The sequence below is a fragment of the Cyrtonyx montezumae genome, unplaced genomic scaffold, assembly GCF_038088225.1.
Source record: "Cyrtonyx montezumae isolate F1298 unplaced genomic scaffold, pur_monq_1.0 scaffold_36, whole genome shotgun sequence".
Taxonomy (NCBI): Eukaryota; Metazoa; Chordata; class Aves; order Galliformes; family Odontophoridae; genus Cyrtonyx; species Cyrtonyx montezumae.
The window spans coordinates 9,970,197-9,993,335 of record NW_027072041.1 but is presented as its reverse complement, the minus strand read 5'-3'; the positions used below and the strand labels follow the sequence as shown (position 1 = coordinate 9,993,335).

At 40.2% G+C, this 23,139-nt stretch overlaps 1 protein-coding gene across 1 annotated transcript in view; it reads right to left on the bottom strand.

The window, feature by feature from the left end:
* Positions 1-23,139, bottom strand: part of AOPEP (aminopeptidase O (putative)) — a 296,802-nt gene that overhangs the window by 16,155 nt on the left and 257,508 nt on the right. The gene's annotated exons all lie outside the window — the stretch shown is intronic.

The window sequence follows — 23,139 nt, the reverse complement described above, 5'->3', positions numbered from 1 at the left end:
AGAACCTTAGTTTAAAGTGTGAAAAGTTTTCATTTCATCTGTCATCCGCCTTCTCCATCTGTTTTCCTGCCCTTCTACGGGCCGTTTTTCAGAGCAAGTGGAAATGCAAGCGTGCGTTCAGAGCCACGTAGACGTGGCCAGCGTTGGGTTTCTGAACGCAGTACTGGTGAGGCTTTTCTGTAAGCATGGTGCCTGAACGGCCGCAGCTGTTTCCTGGATGGGAATGGGTATTTCTCCAGCGACTTGACGGAGTCTTATCTTTGCCCACAGACCTTCCTAGCGCAGCAAATGGGGATAACTAGAATGCACAAGTTTCCATGCCTTTTTTGCTCACTTGAAAACACTTTGATATGAGGCACTTGTTTACAGATCTCCAATGTGAACGCTCAAAGAGCAGGTGAGAGCCTGGTATTGTTCCCATGATACATAAGCTACTGTTTCAATGTACACTAAGGGTTAATGTCGCAACTGCCTACTGGTCCAGTTCACTGTCTAGCCTGAAAAACCTTAATGACAAAAAGATGAGGGGCCCCAATTTAGCACTAGCAGCATAGTGACCTCAGATCATAAAAACTCTGCAACAAGACTGTATGATACTAATTGGAAGCTACCTTCAACTGCCAAGTGTGTGCGCTCGCGTGTCAGAGGTCAGCAGGGCTCCCTCTGTCACCGCTGCTGCCTGGCCGCAGGGCCCAGGCCTCGCTCCCTCCTCCTCCTCGGGGCAGCGGTGGCCAGGAAGGGGTCTCCACCTGCCCCGGCCCCTTCCTCCTCCACACGCCTGTGCCTGAAAAGCTGCCTGCTGCCCCTGTGCAGCGTGTGCCTTCTTTCTGACAGCAATCACATTGGCCGAGGTTGAACTCAGTGGCTGGCAACGTTTGTTTTGAGTTTTGTTTTTAAACGTTTTTAATCATGGGTGATATTTATATTTTTGTATCATAAGAATGTTTTCTTACAGTATTTGTCATGCCAGTTTAAAACAAACAAAATGCAGGGATTTTATTTCTATTGGAAACACTATTACAGCTATGTTTTTACTTTTTAATGGATTTTTATTTGTATAGAGTGCTTACTAATGTTAAATAGGAAAGAGTATATAACATTTACATTAAGGACTCTTCGTAGCTTTTAGCGTAAGGAGTTAAAAGGAAAAAAAAAAATATTGAAACTGGGTCTCATTTCCTGCCTGTTTTGGTAGGAGTGGGTTTGTGTCATTTCAGTTACAAAGATAAAATTATGCCATATAATTTATTTATATGAAAATTTATTTTTGTAGTGTACATAGTAGTCATCAAGTCTTTTGACAGAAGTATATTTTTAAAGAGTTATATGTAATGATGATACCAATATGTTTTGGAACACTGCTGAGATGTGATTACAGTGCACACTTTTCCTTGTAAACCCCCCTAGCAGAAAAGAAAGTGTTTTAACAGTGTTAAAAGAGAGAGTGTGAATATTCATACAATTCTGAACTGTGTTTTAGTTACCATTTGTGATCTAGCGTGGTTCTCATTTTAAACATTGAATGGAAACTGTACAAACTCTCTAAATATTAATGTTCAAACACTGATAGAAATTCTAACATGAATAAAAACTATGATAACTTACTGGTTGTGGGTGTGGTTGTTTTACAGAGTGCTTTTTTTAATAGAGCATTCAACTGTGCGGATGCGATCACGCTGATTGGGAGCGCGGACTTGGGATGTTTTTGTATTCAATATGTTTAGGAGACACACATTCGGCCCATTTCGGAGCCAGAGCCAGTTCTAAAACCGAGTCTGAAGTGGTGCTTATCTGCTGATGGCATTGCCCTGTCTGCGTTAGGAGGATGTGGTGGTTTAGGACTGGATTACACGTTTCATTTTCACTCTGAGGAAAACACTTTACCTAAACATTCAACACAAGTTCTTGGCTTTTCCGTTCTCCGGTTTGTTTGTTAAAACGTAGCGGAGAAATAAGCCGCTCTTCCCACCATCGTGCAACATCAGCAGCGTTACAGTTGTGAACACTGCAGCACTCCTTAAGGTGGGAGGCTTAAGGAGTATGGAAGCATGTGTGATGAGCCGGAGTGCGTTCCTGTGCCCGCTCCAGCCCTGCGTTTCTGCCTGAAGCCTCTTGTTCCATATTCCCCCGTGCTCTGCCATGTGCAGGCACGCTTGGCCGTGCATCCCGGAGCACCACAGAGGCAGCCGTGCTCTGCTCTGTCCTATAACCCCTCCATACATAAATCACAAGTCTTCAACATTTCACATAAACAAAAGCCCGAGTGTGTAGAGATAATTTAGAATTCAGCCCCTTCACGACCAGGTGGAAGTACAAACACAACTCCTTACATTCTTCAGAAGTTCAGGCACAGAAGAGAAATACAGCTAACAGTCTTAACTGCAGAAATCTCGCACACCTTTTTTTTTTTTTCTACTGCAAATGCTCTCCATCAAACAGATGCTCAGCACTGGACAGACTAAAACTTGGTGCAGATTCGTCCTTAGTGGGTCACAAGCCGTAAGAACAGCATCCACCCAAGTCTTGCATGAGCTGGAATGGCTGAGTTTGCCCATAGTGTCCCGGCTGTGCCCAGGAGCAGCTCCACCCACTGACTGGAGGCCGTAGGGAATAAATCAATATATGCTTCTAGCCAGAATTTTTCTTCCAGGATCCTCCGTCACATCGATGATAGCTGTCTTCCTTACGCTAGTGGTCACGTTTAGATTTCTTTAAAATGTCACTTCTTGCTGTCAGTCCTGCTAACCTCAGGGAAAACTTTAATCAGATTTTTGTCAGAGATTGGCCATATTTATTCAGGCCTTAAGTAAAAAGTGGCCAAATTTTTGTTGGCATAATGCATGCATTTAACAGCTTCAGGAATGCTGCATGCTGCTGAACTGCAGCAGCACTGATGTATGAACAGGTGTTTCATTTTTGTTAACTTTCACTCCCAGTGAGCATCTGTGACACCGACTGTTTATATCTGAGAACCACCTTTGCCAAATTATAATTACTTTTAATGACTGCTGCAAGTAATGAGAACAATTACTACTTCCCTGCTTCGTTTAATCATTCTTGTCCTTTTTGCTGCAGACACGTTGGACCTTACTGCTCGAACAGGACACATGCCAGAAAACTGCAATACCCAGCCTGAGCAGCTTAAAAAATACCTGCCCAGTTTAACTTTGCATGGTTAATTGCGGATGATTAAGTGCAACAAGGAAGCGGCAGCGCTGCTTTGACTAAGTCACCTAACGTATACATGGGTTTTGGTACTGCAGGAGCTATTCTGACTCCACGGGTACTGCAGAAGCAAAGGAATCTCTGCCTCAGGTTTCTGTCTGTGATATTATCTACAGCCATCCAGGCTACTTGCTACACCACAGCAGCCTTTCTGAGGAATGTTTACACCCTCTCTGTAACCGTGTGGACCGGTCACTGGTGTTAGCACTGCCATGGTAGCTCCTAGACACTGATGTAGGGTAAGGCTACTGCGGAGTTGGTCTATCTGCCCTGGATTGGTTGGTGCTCTGTAACTCAACTCACCCCAAAAAACACCAAGTGCATTAGCATACAGCTCCACTGATCTTGCTAATTCGTGCATCCCCCCAGGCCTTACTCTGGGTTTAACCCGATGGTTTGAAGTGGCAGTTTTTAAGCGGTGAGCAAGGCCCTTGCATTGGCATGGATGAAGAACGCAGAGCAAGGTGCAAAGCCCCTGGCTCTCATGTCCAGAATTTCTGCCCCTTTCTCTCAGCCTGACACAGTGGAATGACTGTGCAGGTCTGCCTACAGAACCAGTGAGCTGTGCAACTTGCTGACAAGCAAGGCCAAAGCCGGGCCTGGGGGAGGAGAGGAGCTGGGAGCTGGAGGCTGCAAGCTGCTTCCCAAGCAGGGGAGGTCTCTGTCTTGGCTGGAAAAGGGAAGTCTGTGAGGCACGGCCCACTCATGGGTGACTGAGTTGGGTGGGTTTCCCCATCTGCTGAGGGGTAGAAGTGCCGCTGAGGTGTTTGAAAAAATGATTTATGGCAGAAGGTAGAAAGCCTGAAAGCTTTGAAAGATAGAGAGCTCCACCATCTGATTCAGGAGAGCCAGCATTTAAAGCCAATGCATTTAGAGCCTGAGTAAGACCATGCATTCCTGCTCCAAGCTCTGTCGGTTTTGGCAGCCCTAGGTCTCCTGTTGGGGGATAGGCCCGTACTAAGCAACATCTGTCTGGCCTTCTGGAGTACAAGGGAGGGGAAAGGAATTAAACAAGAATGGTTGGGTAGATAGACAGTACTCGCAGGAGGAGGAGTATTATGCTGCTTTTTTTTTTTTTCCATTTCCATTGCACTGCCTCATGGAGCATAGATTCCCCGTTCCCCTCTCACAATGTATGTTGTGCTCTGCACAGAAGATGTGGGGTTGTGGCCCTCGGGCCTACCCTCATGTGGGGACTGTCCTTCATCAGGACCATCACTTCCCAGGTGGCGCTGGAGATGGGATGCATTACAACTATTAATTTCAAGATTAAAACACCAATTTATCCTTACCTAGCTTCGAAACATGTAACTGACCCGTAAGTAACCTGTAATTCCAAGAGCCCGATGGATTACTTCTCACTAAATGAGAAAGCAGATACTTTATTGGCTGTTAAAACTTTTATCATCATATAATTTGCAAAAAAAGTTGACAACGAGATTCTTGTGTAGTTAAATGAATGGAATAAAAACGCTTATCACAGTACAAGCTCTGTGAGCACCACGCAGACACTGCCTCGTTCAGTCAGGCTTACACTGAACCGAGCGAGGAAGTGGAACTGTAAATCAAGAGGAGTTATTTTTAGCCCTCGGTGAGGTCTGACTATGAATATAACTGGTTATTAAGCATATGATCTGTGAAAATACTAACAAATACCTGAGCTGCAGTGACCAGCTGTCCTGTCTAATTTGCTTAACATTTCTCCGTTCAGTTGAACTTCTTGCTTTGATCTCTATGCCGTTGTCAGGCATTTCAGCATAATTTTAGGGAGAAGTATACATACGGAGACAGGAAGTGCTTTTAAGCACATTGTCTGTTACAGATTTAATCTCATAAATATGTTCCCCAATTAATTAGATAATGCATGGATTTAAACCAATTTCAGCAGGATGTTTTCTAACGCAATAGACTGTAGCGCTCCCAAGTAATCGCTACAGTCCACTGGATCAGTAGCCCATGAATTAATGAGGATTTACACATTAGCTGGTTATGGTTCCTTGGGAACTATTAAGAACTTTTAAACATTTTGTTATTGAAATGAGCATACGGGAGCATCATGGAAATTCCTGCCAAATCTGATGGGAATAGACCCTGAGTCAGCGAGTCAGCAAGGGTGTTTAAGAGCCTGGAGCAAGAACTTCTTTTAAACTGTCTTCAGCTGGATTACTCATAGGTAAATCTGCATCACTATCAGTCTTCCCTGCTTTGGCTGCAGGGTGTGCATTGCAAAGCGTGGTCCTGCTGATGCTGTCCATGCCATTTAACCCTCAATACGTGACCTGGGCACAGTAGATCACCCCTGTGGAGGTCTCTGTCTGTTTTCAGTGACTATAAAAAGCGCGTCTGGACTTCTGACTGCAGATGCTCCAAATGACATTTGATCTGTGTTCCAGAATTGTGGGTGAGAATCTGGTCAGGGTGGTTTTAAACTCCCTTGAGCTGCAAATTGTACTTCTGTCACTGACGTGTGGGAACATTTTGAACAGATTCATACACCTGGGGAGACCTTTTGACCTGGAATGGAAAGAAAACTGCACAGAGGGGAAAGGAGTTTGTGGAAGTGCCCAATCCCTCTGTCACCAAAGACATGTAGAAGAGCTGTGCCAAAACATGCTCCTGAAAGTAAGTTCTAGGCTTTGAGCTCACTACCATGACATCCACTTTTCTGTCTCCCTTTTGGTACTTAAAAATTGTATTCTGTTTTGGCCATTCTTCATTGAAGTATCATCTTTTTATGTTCTTTTTGCTTAAAACTTACAATACTTACAAGAGAGCTGCTGTAACCTCCATGCAGTGACCCAGACTGTACCTTTTTACCTCTGTGGATCTCAGCAGGGAACAGCTCTTTCATTTTCATAGGACTTCAGTCCACCTATGACACAGTTTTTCCTCTCTTTTCCCTTCCCCTTTCATGCTCCCCACTTCATATGTCCCATTTAGCTGTCCCTGAGGCATCCAGCAAGGCTCATTGTGAGCTGGCAAATGCAGCAATGCTTGGTGACATCTGTGACCTGAATGTTTGAAGGGAGTTCCTCTAAAAAGCCAATGGAAAAAGCTGGTGCACAGGTACAGAATGTCTTGCGAGCCTGTAAGGTAGTAGACATTGAAGGTGCGGAGAGTCCCCAAAATGATATCACCCTACAAAGCCTCTCAGGGAAGAGAGTTCTCTGGGAAAGGATTATCTGAATTTCTTCTGCTTTGTTTTGTTTCTCTGCTTTGTGTGTATGTTTCACAAAGCACTGCATGGTTCCAGTTTTGCCTGAGTCTTAGGAAGAGTTTTACAAACACGCACACATGCTCTTCTTTTTGCTAGCTTGCCTTCGCAGAAGCAGGGAGAGTAGATGCTGAGAAAGACGGCAGCCAAGAGCTGTGAGCCACACAGCAGAAAGGGAAGGAAAACAGCAGAGAAAGTGAAACAAGAGAGAACTATACCTGAGCGCATGTGGGAGGACTCACAAAAGTTTCTTTAGGAGGTGCATTTGAAGTCTGTGTGAAGTGACAAGGGGTGCCGTTCTGCTGGACAAGGGAGGCTTAGCTGTGCCTGGATGCTGAGCATAAGAGCCTAGTGTTCCTGCTCGTAGGGGAGGCGATAACTTGCTTTGGGGGATATTTTTTATAATGTTGATGCTGGCTTTTTCAATGTTTTTCTATGCAGTGTGTGTATGTCTATGTGTGTGTGTATGATGGGAAACACACGAGTGTGCAGAGAGAACTGTGGTTTCAGCGTGTGGAATTTGCTACTGGCAAGTTATTCTAGCATGGAGGCCAAGAAAAATACCAGGTAGGCTCATATTTTTTTGCATGTGCTTTTTTTGTTCTGAAATGTTTTAAAAGTCTTCAAAAACACAGGAAGTTGCACCTGGGAATTTTCCTGGGGCTGATGTTCCTGGTGGACATCTCTGAATATATTTTCTGTTTCAGTTTTTGCTCTTTGGCAAGCTCTTCGAGGGATGCCTAGATGAAGCGGCTCCAGAAGACCATCCTAGCCAGAAGCCAGCTTCACTAACTCTCCCTAAAAATTATCTTCTGTCCCATCCTACTGATTTTGTGAGTCTGCAGAACTCCTTTCCATACTCTTGTTCTTTTAAATCATCTCTTCAGGGTACAAATAGGACTAAGCAGAATAGAAGGGCACTGACTTACTGCAAATAGTCCTGTTAGCTTAGTGTAGCTTTACTGTTAGTATGTGTAGTAGAAGAAAAGGATTTTTAACTGCAGACACTCCACTGCATCACATAAAATCATTTTGCACCTCTAGTAAAAAGGAACTGAATGAATGAATGGACTTTACTAGCCACGAAAGCCAATAGAAGGTCAGTGTAGATGGGCCAGGGAGAGCACTGTCTGAACTGTGGGTAGCAGCAGCAACATCCCCTTGAGCAAAACTGGGAGGCAACGACAGCCAGGGAGGCATTGGAAGTTGGCTGAGCAAGACTGAAAAGGACATGAGCCTGGGATAGAATGAGCTGGAAGGAGCAGGGGACTGTTAATAAGGGAGCAATGGGCTGCTACCTGGGGGACAGCAAGGTGCAGAGGTCAGCTGTGGGAAAATGGACAGAAAAGTGAATGAAACACACAGTTTAAGAACACATCCACCTTCTGCATTTAAAAATAGTCAGAAACTTAAAATACTCAGAACTTTGTAATAGACCAACAGAATACTGCATAAAATGGAAAATAATGCTTTTGCAATTAAAATAAAACATAATATTTTAAAAACTGTTACATTTGCCTCACATCAAATCACATATTTTATAATACTTATTAAGTGCATGGGATAGTTAGGGCCTGTTCCGAGTGCTCTCATTCAGAGCCCTTATAGTCCTAATGAATACTGCAGAGGACTAAAAAACTGCTGGAATGGAAAGGGATCAGGGTAACTAATGCAATTGCACTCCACATAAATGAGAGCCAGAGTGCTGTGTTCGCATCTTGAACGTGATGTCCCCTTATAAATGTGCTTCAGTTGACACTTTGCCATTTATAGTCATATATTTTTTCATAGTTTTCAATGACACACACACAAAAAAAAAAAATCCCCAAATACAAGGGGACAGTGTTGCCCCACAGATTTACTTCTCTTTCAAAATTCCACCGGGGAAGAATACATTTTATGACTTTCTCCCTGTTTTGGCTACAAGTGGTTTCTTTTTCAAGATCAGATTCATAATTGTCTTTTTTAAAAAAGTATGAATTAAAAGGAAAACTTGATTTGGGGATATCCTGGTGTCAGTGGACACCATTGATACAACCTTGCTAAGAATATCCATACAATTAAGCAAATTGTTTATCTTCGGAAATTATGCTTGCAAATTCATCCTTGCTGGTCTGCCATCCTAGAAAATAAGCACATCTCACTGAGTTATCATCTTGGGCTGTTTTACTAAAGCTTTTTGAACAAAACAGAGCTTAAAAGCAACCGAGAAAGAGCTTCAATGGAAATACGCTGTGACACTGTGAGCTGCAACGAGCAGAGCAGAGAATTTTGCCTTAGTAAAAGCTCTGTCTGGCTGTGGTTTATCTTGTGTCTCTCTCTAGGTCTGTACAATTTCATTCAGTAACCAAACAAGTCACCAAATTTTCAGGAGCATCTGTGGTTATTGTTGCGGATGCCGTCCCTTTCATTCCACCCTACAAAGGTGGCAAAAAGATACCAAAGCTTTTCTTTTATTCCCAAGGAAGTGGGTTCTGGAAGCAGTCACTGCTGTAAATTGTGGCTTAAATTCAATACCTGTTAACTGTTCAGCTGCTGATCTGCATTCTCGAGAGTGCTACAGTCTCAAGAGAACAGAGGTAGAGGTATTGTCAACTGAAAATACACAAAAATCAGAATGGTTTGAAGTAACTTACACAAGATATTGCTATTCAAGTGTGCTTTAATCTATTTTAAAATTAAAAATGTCTATACATCTTATTTATAGTGTGCCGTGAATCCTTCCACATTCTCTTATGATTATATCTTTTAATAACTGATAAAATCTAAGCCTTTCATCCATCACAGACTTTCCATATCTCAGCGGACCTTTGATCCAACATGATCTCCTTAAACAACAAAGAGGGTCAGGGCTCCAGTGAATTTTGAACTGCAGCATATTTCATAACAAGGCCCTTCTATTAATACTCATTCTGCTATTCTAATGGAAAACACAGATTTCTGATCTGCCCCTCATGTGATGGTAAACAAAATTATTATTGTTGGACTGCTTATGTTGATACTTTCAGAAGTTAACTCAGTATAATTCCTCTAAATGACTGACCACTGTTTTGTGTGACTGCATTCTGAGTGATCCTTTAACTTAGAAAATTGATAAACAGACTGGCAGCGTGATTCTTCAGACTAATGAAAAAGTGTGTAACTCTCAGCTTCATACAATCATACTTGACTTAAAATCCCTCCTGTTTCCTTATTAGGTTTTTAACTCCGTTGTGCTGAAATTTTCCCTGGAAGGAAAAGTTCCATGCTTAGTGTCTCAGAAGGGAGAACCGAGGAAGGATATTTCAGTAACAACTTAAGAAGATATGCACTGAAGTGAATATGGAAATCTGATATAGTATTTATGCTGTGTGCAAAGGCCTCAGATCAAGCATCCTGAGCAGATATTTACTTCCTGAGCTTTGTGTATGTTGCAGAATTTGTTGCTGAAAATTTGTTCACTGTTTCAGCAAGAACACAGCCACAACACTGCTCCTGTTTCCCAAGTCCTCTGATAACACCACTCTGCCTAGGTATATGCTCATTTAAGCAGTCTGTTATCACAGCAAGGGAGAACAACAGCATTCCAGAGAATATGAAATTGAAAAGTGCATGTAGTTTGCGAAGTGCTGGAAGAAGACACTGCCACTATTAGATGAGCAGCTTTGAATGCTGCTATTTATAACAATCTATGCAGATTCTAGGGGTCTAATGCCAAAGCATCTCTGTTAGGTTCTCTTGAATATTTTTAAGTTACATGAGATGAAATACAGATGATAAATCTGGGGATGACCCTGGAAATACATAAAACTATATCTGGAATTCTGTCAGAGAGGATGTTCTGCACTCCTTATGAATGCTGAAGGGCTCCAAGATGTGTATACCACCTTCTAGAACTTCTGATAGGTATTCATTCAAGCTATTATTTTGGACATAGAATAATAAAATCATGGAATCAATAAAGATTGAAAAGACCTCCAAGATCATCTAATCCAACCATCAACCCACTACCAATAATTTCCCACTAAGCAATGTGCCTCAGTGCAACATCCAAAATAGCTCTTGAATGCCTTCATGGACAGCGACTCAAAAAACCTCCCTGAGCAGCACGTTCCAGCACCTGTCCACTTCTTTGGAGAATACATTTTTCCTAACATCCAACCTGAATCTCCCCTGGCACAACTTGAGGCCATTACCTCTGGTCCTATCACTAGTTATGCAGGAGAGTGACACCCGCCTTGACGGAACTTCCTTTCAGGAAGCTGTAGAGAGTGATAATACCCTCAGTCTTCTCTGCTCCAGACTGAACAGACCCTGTTCCCTCAGCTGCACCCCTAAGAATTATGCTCAAGATCCATCTTCAGCTTTGTTGCCTTTCTCTGGATATGCTCCAAGGCCTTGATGTTTTTCTTGTTGTGGGGGCCCAAAACTGAACACAGTACTCAAGGTGCAGCCTCACCAGAGAGGGACAATCACTTCCTTGCTCCTGCTGGCAATGCTATTTCTGATCCAAGCCAGGATGCCATTGGCCTTCTTGGCCACCTGGACATACTGCTAGATCCTGTTTAGCTGAGTGTTGTCCAATACCCCTAGGTCCATTTACTCTACAGTCTTTCAGTCACTCTGCCCCAAGCCTGTAGCGTTGCCTGGGGTTTGCTGTGGCCAAAGTGCAGGACCTGGCACTTGGTCTTGTTGAATCTCATCCCATTGACCTCAGCCCAGTGATACAGCTTGTCCAGATCCCTTTGAAGGGATTCACACTCTCAGGAAGATCGATGCTTCCTCCCAACGTACTATCATCTGCAAACTTACTGAGGATGCACTCAATGCCCTTGTCCAGGTCATCAGTAAAGACACTGAACAGAACAGGCCCCAGTACCAACCCCCGGGGAACACCACTCATGACAGGTCACCAGCTGGATTTACCTCCATTCACCACCACTTTGGGCCCATCAACCTGCCTGTTCCTTACACAGCCAAGAGTGTACCTGTCCAAGCCATGGGCTGCCAGCTTCTGCAGGAGAATACTGTGGGAGACAGTGTCAAAGGCTTTGCTGAAGTCTAGGTAGACTATGTCAACCACCTTTCCCTCATCCACGAGATGGGTCACTGGATCATAGAAAGAGAACAGGTTGCTCAAGCAGGACCTGCCCTTCATAAGCCAGCTGGGCCTTGTCCGCAAGTTGTCCTACACACGCCATGCAATTGCATTCAAAATGATCTGCTCCATAGCCTTACTTGGCCCCAGGGTCAGGCTGACAGGACTGTAGTTCCCCAGATCCTCCTAACAACCCTTCCTGTAGATGGCAGTCACACTGGCAAATTTCCAGTCTTCTGGGACCTCTACAGTTGACCAGGAATGTTGATAGAAGGTGAAAAACAGCTCAGAAATCACCTCTGCCAGCTCTCTCAGCACCCTCAGGTGGATTCCACCTGGCCCCATGGACTTGTGGCAGTCCAGGTGGAGCAGCAGGCCTCTAACATCATCAGTAGTTCCATTATTACATTAAAATATAAGAACTCAGACACAGATTATTTTAATTCTTCATGAAACCTAATCACATTGCCACACAAGCAAATCGGAATTATGAAAACAACCTAGCAAATGCTGCTTAATAGAGTCTGTGCTTCTGTATTTCTTTTATCGATATACAGAAATTTGTGTTAGCTTCTATCATTCAGCACTTAGATCTCCATATTGCTCATATTGCTCTCCTGTGTTTTTCACTCCGATTTTCATTTGTATTTGCTCCAATTTGCTTCTTTCACTCAAATTTAGAGCTAAGACACTTTCTGAGTCTGGTCCTCTGAATGGCTTCTAGGTGGCATAGAATTAAAAATTGCAAAAGGCTTCCTTTTACTTTGATGCAACACATTCAGCTTGGAAAAACAAACAAACAAACAAAAAAACCCACCACTTCCTATCCAATTGAGTGCCATCTCTGTCCTCACAAGGAAGGGTATCTGTCAATTATGATTAACGTGAAGTATTAGTTCTTGGAATAACAGTGAAAACAAAAAAAAGCCCAGTTTTTTTTTTTTCTTTTTTTTTTTCCCCGAGTATTTGTTTGCAGAAAGATGAGCTGCAGTTTAAAACCTAGAGGCATTTACATCTTTTTCCATTATCCATCCCAAATGTCTGGTACAGATTTCAGGGTTGAAGCTATCCATTTGGTGAGAATTTTTTGTTCAGAGCAATGTGCAGCATGTTGGACAATCAGATAGTGCTAAACTTGGGTATATATCTGGGGTGCTATACAGCATTTTGGAATGGTGGTTTTATTATTAATTGTCTGGTTGAGAGACTTAAACCATTTGGTGCTTGGACAAATTGGAATCCTTTAAGTAAATAGTTTAGTCTTGGCATCCTTTCACTCTTAACTGCTGCAACTTATCCAGTTAATGTCGGAGGGGTGGATGTTTCATCTCGAAAGCACATTTAGAAGGACAAAATTTGATTTTATATACACTGTCTCTTACACTAAAAGCACGGATTTCCAAACAGTGTGTAAAAGTCCATAATTCATGCCCAGGCACAAGCAGCATTTGCAACTATTTCAGACTAAACTGGGAAAGTACCCTTTTTATTTTTTTGCTACACAAACCTGAATTTTTAAAGTATGCAGAATTCAGACTGGGGCTCTGAGTTCATGAATTGCGTTTGGCTACTGCTGTCAGATGTCGGTGGCAGAATGGAAAAATTCACACTGTGAACAGATAGTACCATCACAGGAGATGATCACATTATCACGCTTAATAACATATTACAATAAAAAACACTTAAGCTTCAATTTTGCAAATGTTTATTAAGTGCTTACCTCCCAGGGGACTCTCAAGTCTATAAAATTAAGCAGATGTGTAACTGTTTGCAGTATTTGTGCCTTAGAACTTGCTCTGAATCCTACCTAGCTCAATGGAGAATGTGCTTGGGATTTTTGGAAGCCTTCAAATAACACACACATACATTTGTCGGGATGTTGAAAAGTTTTTGAGGCAAGGATAGAAGAAACTTCCTTGTCAGTGGAAATAATCTTAAAATAGGATGGAATGGTTGCTGAAGTGTGTATGTGTGTATACGCGCATGAAAAGAAAGCAAACACTTGCATGAGTTTCAGTAGAAATGACTTGAGATTTTGTAGTGCAAAAGGATGTCGAAAAACTGTTGGAACCATCTTTTGCTCTGCATCTTTGAGCTCCCTATGCAAATGTTGAAACATCGTTTACATCTTTAGGAACTATGCAATCTACTGACAGTGATCCCAACGACAGCTAGGAGGGATATGTTGATATGTGCCTTCATCTTACTGATAAAGTGCTGAAGACGAAGCCTGAAGCCCAAAGTCCATCCACCTTTCTGAAGACGTAATAACTCAGGGAGCTAAACTTTTGTGAAAGAAAACTCCTCTGTCAGGGGGGTTGGACTCGATGATCTCTAGAGGTCCCTTCCAACACCTACAATTCTGTGATTCTGCGATTTGTTTGAAAAAACAGAACTGGGATTGTGTACTTCTCAAACTCAAAAGCTTCAGAAAATTTGTCTGATTTGTAGTCTTAATATCAGTAGTGAGATAGAATACTTTAATATCATACATTTGGCAATGCAAGAGGATTTAGCTATACATGCACCGGGGCTTCTTGTGTACAAACACATAAAACTATAAAATGTCTTTTTTTTTCTATTAAACTTCCAGAATTTCCTCCCCTCCTGCCTCCTAACAGCAAAAATATTTCAATAGCAACGTTTTTACTGTATTTTTTTTTATTCAGAATGTTGCAAAAGTATAAAGCAATGTAGATGGCTATCCTGAAATATAACTGATTAGTTTGAAACATAAGACTTAAAAACTATTCAGTAGCTTGTAGAAATTAAATCAATCCCTGTTTTATTCAAAATTGCACAACTCCCATCTTCACTTATGAGCAGCAGTATTTCCAGTGAGTGCCTCTTTTCTGTTACAGCAGATCCAGTTCCAATGTATTTTCTTGAATTCTTCTTATGCTATTACACTGTCTTCCCAGAATATGTTTTAAATGGAATTATTTATTATTTATAGGCTCTTGTTTAAGCCTATAAAATCCTGTCTCAGTTAAATTTTCATTTTGGCCTGTTGGACAGCTGTTATTCTGAATGATCATGTTGTTGTGCAAACATACCAGATAATGAGGAGAAGACTGAGTATGTACTTCCTGGCAAATACACGCACATCGCAAAGATTTTGTTTGTTTGCTTGGGAGGTAAAAAACATCCTGCGTCTGCTAAGAAATCTGAAATGATGATCAGATACACTGATCTGAAAAGTCAGAGTGCTTTGCTACCATTTTTCATGATAAGTATAATTAAAACTGTATGAAGACTGGAATGCTAAGAGGTGACTCAAGTAATTGGCTGGTTAATGTTAAGAAGGTGTAAATTCCCCAGAAAAGCCATATGCATACCAACTGAAAATGCAACCCTCGAAATAAATCCATCTGCCTACATTTGTTTTAACAGTAATACTGACCTTGGAGCAAGGTATTTCCGAAAGATTTTTAATGACCAGCTGGAATTAATAGCCTTTGGCTGTACCTTAGGCTTTAAACTCTACCCAGCCAGTCATTAATTCTTAGGAAATGCTCTGTTCCTTGATTGTTACTGCTTAACTGCATGACAACCTGGACTGTAAATAATTGTTAGCAGAGAAAATATAATTACTGTTAAAAGCATATAGTACCTTCCTTCAGAAAAGATTCCAAAGTATTTACAAGCTGAGGGTCCTGAAAAAAGTATGCTCGATTTATTTTTTGCTGGGAAAATCGTCTGTTTGGTAATAGATAGGACTAAGAAGATTCTTAGTTAAGTGTCTGAGAAATTAGGTACCTTTAGGGTTGTCTTGATTGTCAGCTGAGCGTTTCTGGATATAGGCTAAAGAAGCATTACTTTCCTCTATCTCTGCCTTTTGGTCAAGAGGGTAAGAATATTGTGGACATTTACCTATCTTCTGGGAAAACACGTCAAAAGTGTTCAAATATCTGCCAACAGAGCTTTAACATGCAGAAAAAATATGCAGTTAAGCCTATCTTGTATGTACAATATCTAATGCAGCACAGCCTTATCTGCATAGTCTGCATGCTGCAGGGGATTTAGATGGGGAACATCAGATTACTGAAAGAGATGAGCTGGGTCAAATGAGCTGTGATCAAGAGTATTTGCAGAGATATTCACAGCCAGAAGAATGGAGGTACAGACTCAGTGAAATACAAAGCATGAGAATCAGAGGAGTGAATGCCAGAATTTTTGGCTTGCTCAGTACCAGCAATGTGGTCAAACATTGAGACCATCACTTTCCACTCAAACACAAGTATTAGTGAGGTGCTGAGAAATTTAGTCCTGATGCTGGAAAACTAGACAAGTTTGTGCTGAATACAAATGCAGCAGCATACCAGCTGCACTGTCTCTTGCTGGAATCATAAGCAAAGGAGCAAGGACTTCACCAAACCACCAGCCAAGGCTGTGCAGAAGGCTCTCCTTAGGCATGCAGCTGCACTGTGCAGAAATACAGAGCTTCTGGAGGTCAAAACAAAGTCCTAGGAAGCCATTAATAGGCCAGCCTCTTTCTTATTTGTGAGGGAGAGAAGGTTGACACTACAGACCTGTAGCAATCCTAAACTTGAAAAATAACTTTTGGCCTATGTAGGCCAAAGAATTTTATCATGCGGATACAAAGAGAAACCAATGATAAGCATAAACCTGTATGAGATTTCAGTTACACACAACTTCAAATCCAACTGACAGATAAAACTGTGTTGTACAGACAATATATCCTTCTAATTACATCATCATTTGTCCTAGTAAGCTTTTCTACATCTAGTATATAATATATATTAATATAATATATAATTATAATAATGTATAATAATATATACCTAAACAAGAGCTAGTTGATTCTTCAACAATTTTAAATTGTGTGTTTCCAGCTAATTCTGAAAAATGACATTTAAAAACTTTTTTTTTTTCCTCCTGTGGCTGCAGACTTCCGTAAAAGAACAGACTTCTCACATTTTCTCCCTGCTGTTTCTTAGCTATGATTTCTTATTCATTCCTATCTCTCAACTATTATTTTTTGTCTGTACAATAAAGATTGGACTTCCTTTTCACGTCATGTTTTACTCCTAGAGCATTTTCCAATGACAATATTATTATTCTCATTTAACAGATAAGGAAACAGATCTTCCTCTGGGAGGAAGCAAATAAAATGTCCTCAGCCACCCAGAGGACTAATTGTTCTTTCAATGCTCTCTTCACAAAGTTCTCTGTCACACAGATCTGTTTTAATTGTAATTTTATTGCCTATGATGTGCTTGTGTGCACGGCACTGCGGCTTTAGTGAGAGAAGGTAAAATAGGTGGTATATAAATGTATGCTCAAGTCACCAGCTTTTTCGTGAAATCAGGCTGGATGCATTTTACTTTCTGACATAGATGGGAGATCATGGATGAACAGAGTTCAAGGCCTGTTCTCTTACAGTCAAATACCACCTGTTTCTTGAGTTACTCCAAACACAGTTCACCTTTCCGTCAATTTGCACAACCTGATTATCTATTGTTAGCAAGAAATTTAGAGGGCTTTTGATATGTGGGGAGTAGAGAATGGCTAGTATTTCAAAATGTTTAAATTATAGGATGGGAAATGCTAATTATATTTCCACTCTCATTTGTACAAAATGCAGCTTAGGAGTAAAGAAATTACCATAGTAGATCAGGCCACCCATATAGCAATCTAGGTCATCCATTTGCAGCATCAGCTCGTAGATAATTAAGTCAGAGCTGCTATCCATGGTTGCAGAATTGCTTAGAATTGCAGAATTGGTCACTTCAGATTCTGTGGATCATGCTAGCTCAGTTACTGGTAACTGAAAGGCTCCCTTGTCCATCTCGGCCTACACAGCTGGTTAGGCTGACACAAGAGAACTGAGAAGCTCCAAACAGGTGGATATGTCATAGCTTAATATGTCGGACTTTATGCTCAATTTCTTTATCAAATGCTTTGCCCAGACTACTGAATTTCAGATAAGAGCTTTATAGGCAAGTATTAAGGTTGCTGACACTTAGTTTCATGTTACTGAGAACCTCATGTGGTACAACCTAGTGGAGAGGAGGTTCAGCTTGCTATTCTTATTTGCTATCACATTATTTCATGAAAAAAACTACAACTATTTTATAAGATTAAATACAAAATAACCTCTAACAATGCTGTAGCTGCTTCCAGAGTTCATATACGCCTTATGAAATGAAATGCCTGTATATACATGTAATGAAATGCATAGCTGAATTCTGGGATTGACTTAAGCTCAAAGAACGACCAAGCTTGTAGGGTCATCTTTAAGAGAAAATAAAGGTTATGACCTTGTGGGTGACAAAAAAAAAAAAAAAAAAAAAAAAAGAGGGCACAAGCAACTTTTTCCAAAATTAATGAAATTATGCATGGAGCAACAAACCCCATATTTTAATTTTGTGATTATTTCACCAACAGCATTATGAGATTTTTTTGTCTCTTAGCATTTCTTAGTACATTTTACTTTTTTACTTAGTACATTTACATGTACTTAGTACATTTTTTTTTACTTAGTACATTTACATGTGTGATATTAAATCTTATAGCTTGTCTTTGCAATGGTGAGATTTGTGATAATTCAACACTATTCATGCTGACTTTTTTGTGTCTTGTCAATACATATTCTCAGCTTAATTACCATAATTCATTTCTTGTCTTTGCTGTTTTACTATATATTGTGTGTTTGTATACATATCCTTCTCTTAAGAAGATATCTGAAGCAATGCCCCTAAAACTGGATTTTATGGACGTGTACAAAGCTGTACATGGCAGTTTTGAACCGTACGCATTACATGCGTGTAAATTATTATCACTTACGAATCGTGTTCACCGTATTAAATTGCAGAATATTTTAAAGTCAGTGAGGAAATTAAGGAAACAAAGGAACACTTATTCAGTGAGAGAATGGTAGAAAACAAATTGATATTTTGTCTGGGATGTCATAAAGAAAGGACTAAATCTGAAGATAGACAAGGTTAAAGAAAGGTTAATACCAATAAAGGAAGAAGGATTGCTAAAACAACTGAGAGATTTATGAAAGAATGCATTCCAGAGATTTGCAACTATGAATATTGCAGGCAAAGGAGTGTGGATGACAAACTGTTTAAAGAAGTAGTGAAGGCACTGGAATATTGGAGTTATATTTCCTTTGCAAGGTCAAAGAAGCACCATATTGTAGCGTCCAATAAGCTAAACGAAGAAATGAGAAATACGAGGTTTCAGTTAATGTACAGAAAATGAAGGGGCAAAGCAAGCATCCCACAAATTCACAAATTACAATTCTTGTCTTGTATTACAGACCCGTATTTTTTCAACCTTGTTTTGATTAACACCAGAATGAATACAACTCTACAGAGCTGCTTAACTGTTTCAGTAGTTACTCTAATATTCAGTCATTTTTTTCCATTTTGATAATGGAATTAGGAATTCTTAGGAACTGGTTTTGTGTGACAGAGATTGGCTACACTGAAGAAATAGATAATAATCAAAGACATGAAGGTCAGGCCAGTGAAATGGCCTCCGAGGCTGAGCAAAAGATCACACACAACATTCAGCAAATGCTTAATTAATAATGAAGACCACTGAGATGATTTCTTAAGGATGACTTCATGGGATTGAGTTAAAACCTAAGAGTTATCACATCTCATTGTCATTCCATCCAACCCTCTTTTACTGCATCTTATGGTCTTTAGGATTATATTTTTATTTCTTACTCTTTGGGTTTTTCTTGTTTTGATGGAGATTATTCTGACTTCTGATGGAAAGACATAGGACTAAGATGAAAAGGCAGTCTCCTGTTTTAAAAGAAACTATGCTAGTTTGGTAACCGTGCTTCTATTTTTAATGCATCTCTGTTTCATCCAGATGATAAAATGCAATTCTAAGAAAAATTTATCCAGTTACAGTTTCTCCCTGTATTCTCATTCTCGCATTCTCCCCCAAGGACAGTGACTGTGTTCTGCTGCATTTTTTGAGCAGCAGGTATCATGTGGCAACGTTTTGCTTTTGTCCCAGTTAGTGATTTCTACCATTGTATGAGAAGTTGAGGTGTACCTCCCACATATGTGAGTTCTGCTTTTTGATCACTTCAAAATTTCTGTGCTCAATGGAATAAGAAATTATAAACTCTTTTACTTGCAGCTTTTTACTCTTCCATGGGCTTGCTTGAAATCTTAGCTTCAAGAAGAGCTTAACTTGCTCATGGATACATTTAAACCATGAAGAAAAATTAATTCATTTAATTTTTTAATTTGATAATCTCACTTCTAATAATCAAGTTTGCAAAGTAAAAATATATTAAAGGCTTTCAGTGGCTGATGGTTTAGAATTCACTGATGTACTTTTGTCAGTGATTTCATTTTCTAAAGTTTAATACTTCACATCTTGACATGTGTCTGAATAATGGTGTAAGTCACCAGAGTAGCTGCATTTTGATTCTGAACAGGAAGTTTCCCAAACATCCAAATCTCTGGTTCAGGCATGGTTCAGGCATGATCTTTATCACATTTTGCTGATTTGCACCTGCTTGGTGCCAATAAAATCTGTTTCCTCTTTCATTACCTTAAATTTTCCTCAAACTTCTCAGGTTCTAGGAGGTGTAGATAACTCATCTGTTTAAGTAGTGTATTTTATATATGGTTACAAAGAATATAGTCACATACATGGAACTGAAATTCTCATTCAAGTATTTCATATTGGTAACAGCTGTCACTTAGACAACAGGTCAAAGCAAAGTCATTAATTTTCCATTCTGCAGCAAGTATTTCATGCTCCTCCTGTAAGTCACAGAAACGTTTCAGACTATCAATAGGTAAAAGCACAGAAATAAGCCCTCAGGTTCCATGCACTGTGCACAGCTCCTGCTGACAAAGCCTCAGGAATGTTCCAGTGTTCACCCATTCCACAAACAGCAGAATATCAAGGAACATATTTTTATCTTGCTGTTTTCATCATGTCTTGGAAATGATCATCTTCAGTCATGTTTTTCTCTACAGCATCCGCTGAGGGTGCAAATATGTACAGGGATAGGAATTATACTCAGGATATGTATCCATGAGGAAATTTACAGAGACAGAAATACAATTAATCACCAAGTTAAGTGCTTCAGCCTGGGCAGTAACGTGTACTTAGAATACATGTATTGAAAAGATGTTCAGGAAAACAATGATAATCTTGTCAGTGTAAAGATTAGCTCATTGATCAATACATAGTACAAATTCCAAATTTTATTCTTGTATACATGTATTTGTCATGGTTTTATGATTTTTGGTATTGATATTCCACATCATAACATCATGCAGTGCATTTGGAGTTGAAGAGTTGCTCCAGCTCCATAGATCATCGATAGTTCCAGGTATACGTGTCTCAGAGGAGAAGAACTACATTCCCCAGAGGACTTTGCGATGCTTTGCATTTTTACGTGTTTACGCCCAGAGGGAAAGATAAAAACTGTCTGCGGTCACGGGACACGCTCTTTCCTTTGGGATGGACTCAGCAGTGGGTGCTCGCTGCCGTCCGCCTTCAGTGTTAGCGTAAGGCCTTCGGTTTATCGGACACTCTCTCTTGCTCATTTTATTTGATTTATTAGCTTTAATTCCAATTATATTGTATTATATATATTGTGTTATTTTGCTTTCTGATATCTGATTTAGTAAATTAGCTTTCCTCCTCAGAACGTTGCCGCTGTTTTGTTCCTAGGCCCATCTCCCTTTTCCCTTTCCCCCTTCCCTTTTCCTGGGGCATGGGTCCGTGGGTCCCCCACACCAATTGTCACAGAACTGGGCTGAACCTGCCCGTAAACCGTTGACAGTATTTTGCACTAGAATGGGAAACATAAAAGGCAATAAACACTAGCAATTCTTAAAGGTTCATTTCAAGGAGCATAAAATACCACTGACACATTCACAGACCATTTTTTGGCACCTTGTAGGGGCTTCCCAGCTCCCTGTTATTTATTTTACATAGATATATATATATACTCATAAACATAGATAAGCATAATATATGTGTACACATGTGCATGTTACATACTGTGATCTTCTCCGGAAGGAAGAGAAACCTTTTGACTGTTCCTGACACTATGTTTGCCTCACTAATAGTTGGATAGTTCCAGTTCCATCTGCAAAGGACTGCAGTGTATATTCACTGGACAGATCAGCTCGTTGTTCTGCAGATAGGTTTTGAACTAACCAGAGTTATGTGGAGGTACTTAGCTCATTTGCTTCAGATAAGGAGTCTGAGGGCATTTTGCCTGGTACTGTGCATTTGTGAAAGCAGCAGCTCTTCAGTTGTTAAAACAGCACATGATTTTTAGCTAACAACTATATTGTGTATAGAATATACTGCATATGTCGTGGTCACGTGCACTGATAAATTATATTTACCACTCACCTTTGAGCGCCTCACCTGCAGTTTGTCCCATTAATCTATCTTCACAAGTAATTATTCTAACATTCCAAACCTCTGAGCAGCTTCAAACAACTGTGATTTTTTTCCCCCCAAACCTGCTGAAGATGTATTTCTTTCTTTTCTCCAAAAAAATAATAAAAAAAAGGGGGGGTGGGGGGGATTTTTTCTTACTGAATGAATAGTGTCCAAAAGACAAAAGGGTGAGAGTGCCCTGAATCAAAGTGTAGCATCTGCTATACGTCATCAAAGTGCAGAACTTAACGAGTGGCTTCTGCAACATAGCTAAGCAAAGAGGAAATTGCTAGGTTCTCAAGAAAAATCCTTTCTGACATGTTCGTATGATGTTCAAGTCATAGCATTCTTACGTATAGCAATGCTACTTCTGGTGAGTTTTAATAGTATCAGTTTTTGGAAGGCTCACATATTTACTACTAGTAATTTTCCCTTTGAAATTATATGGTTGAATTAACTGTATGCTTAGTAGTACTTGTTGTTAAAGATCAAGGTTATGAGAAATAGTCCCAATAATATTTTTTGAACACTCAGATGTTTTACATTAATTAAACGTACCACAGGGGCAAACTGTATGCAAAATGTCTGAAGTAGCAAAACATTTGTATTGGCATTCACTTGATTTGTACTACCTAATTCATTATTCAAATCAATACCACTTCTTTATTTTTTACTTTTTTGGCTACTTAAAATAAGGGTCATTTGAAGGTAATACTAGAAAGTGTTCTTTCCACCTATGTGAATTTAAGCATGTTAGTCATTTGCTGTGACTTTTCTTTTTTTTATTAAATGCCTAGGTTTATTTTTCACAGCTTCTGTTACTTTACAATGACCTTTGGCCATACGTTTGGGTGTGCATGCGAATAAGAATATTGGTCCTTGCTTAGGAAGATGAAAATTGGTTCTGTTAATGGTGTAAGCACCAAGCTGATTAACAATGGCAGCTTTTTGCTACTCTCTGACTATGGGATAGAAATAAGAGATTGGACGACCACGAAACATAACCAGTCAGAAACATGAAAAATGATGTTATCAAAACTCTTGCACTCCAACTGATTTCACCGCACCAGGACAGTTTCAGCAATTAAGTAATTCATTTTGTTGACATCCAAGGAACTGTTGACACAACTGATGGTAGAAAACAAAAATTCTCCCATGTTTTCTTTTGATGGAAAAGGGAATATGTGGAATGATTGAAGACCTGTATGAG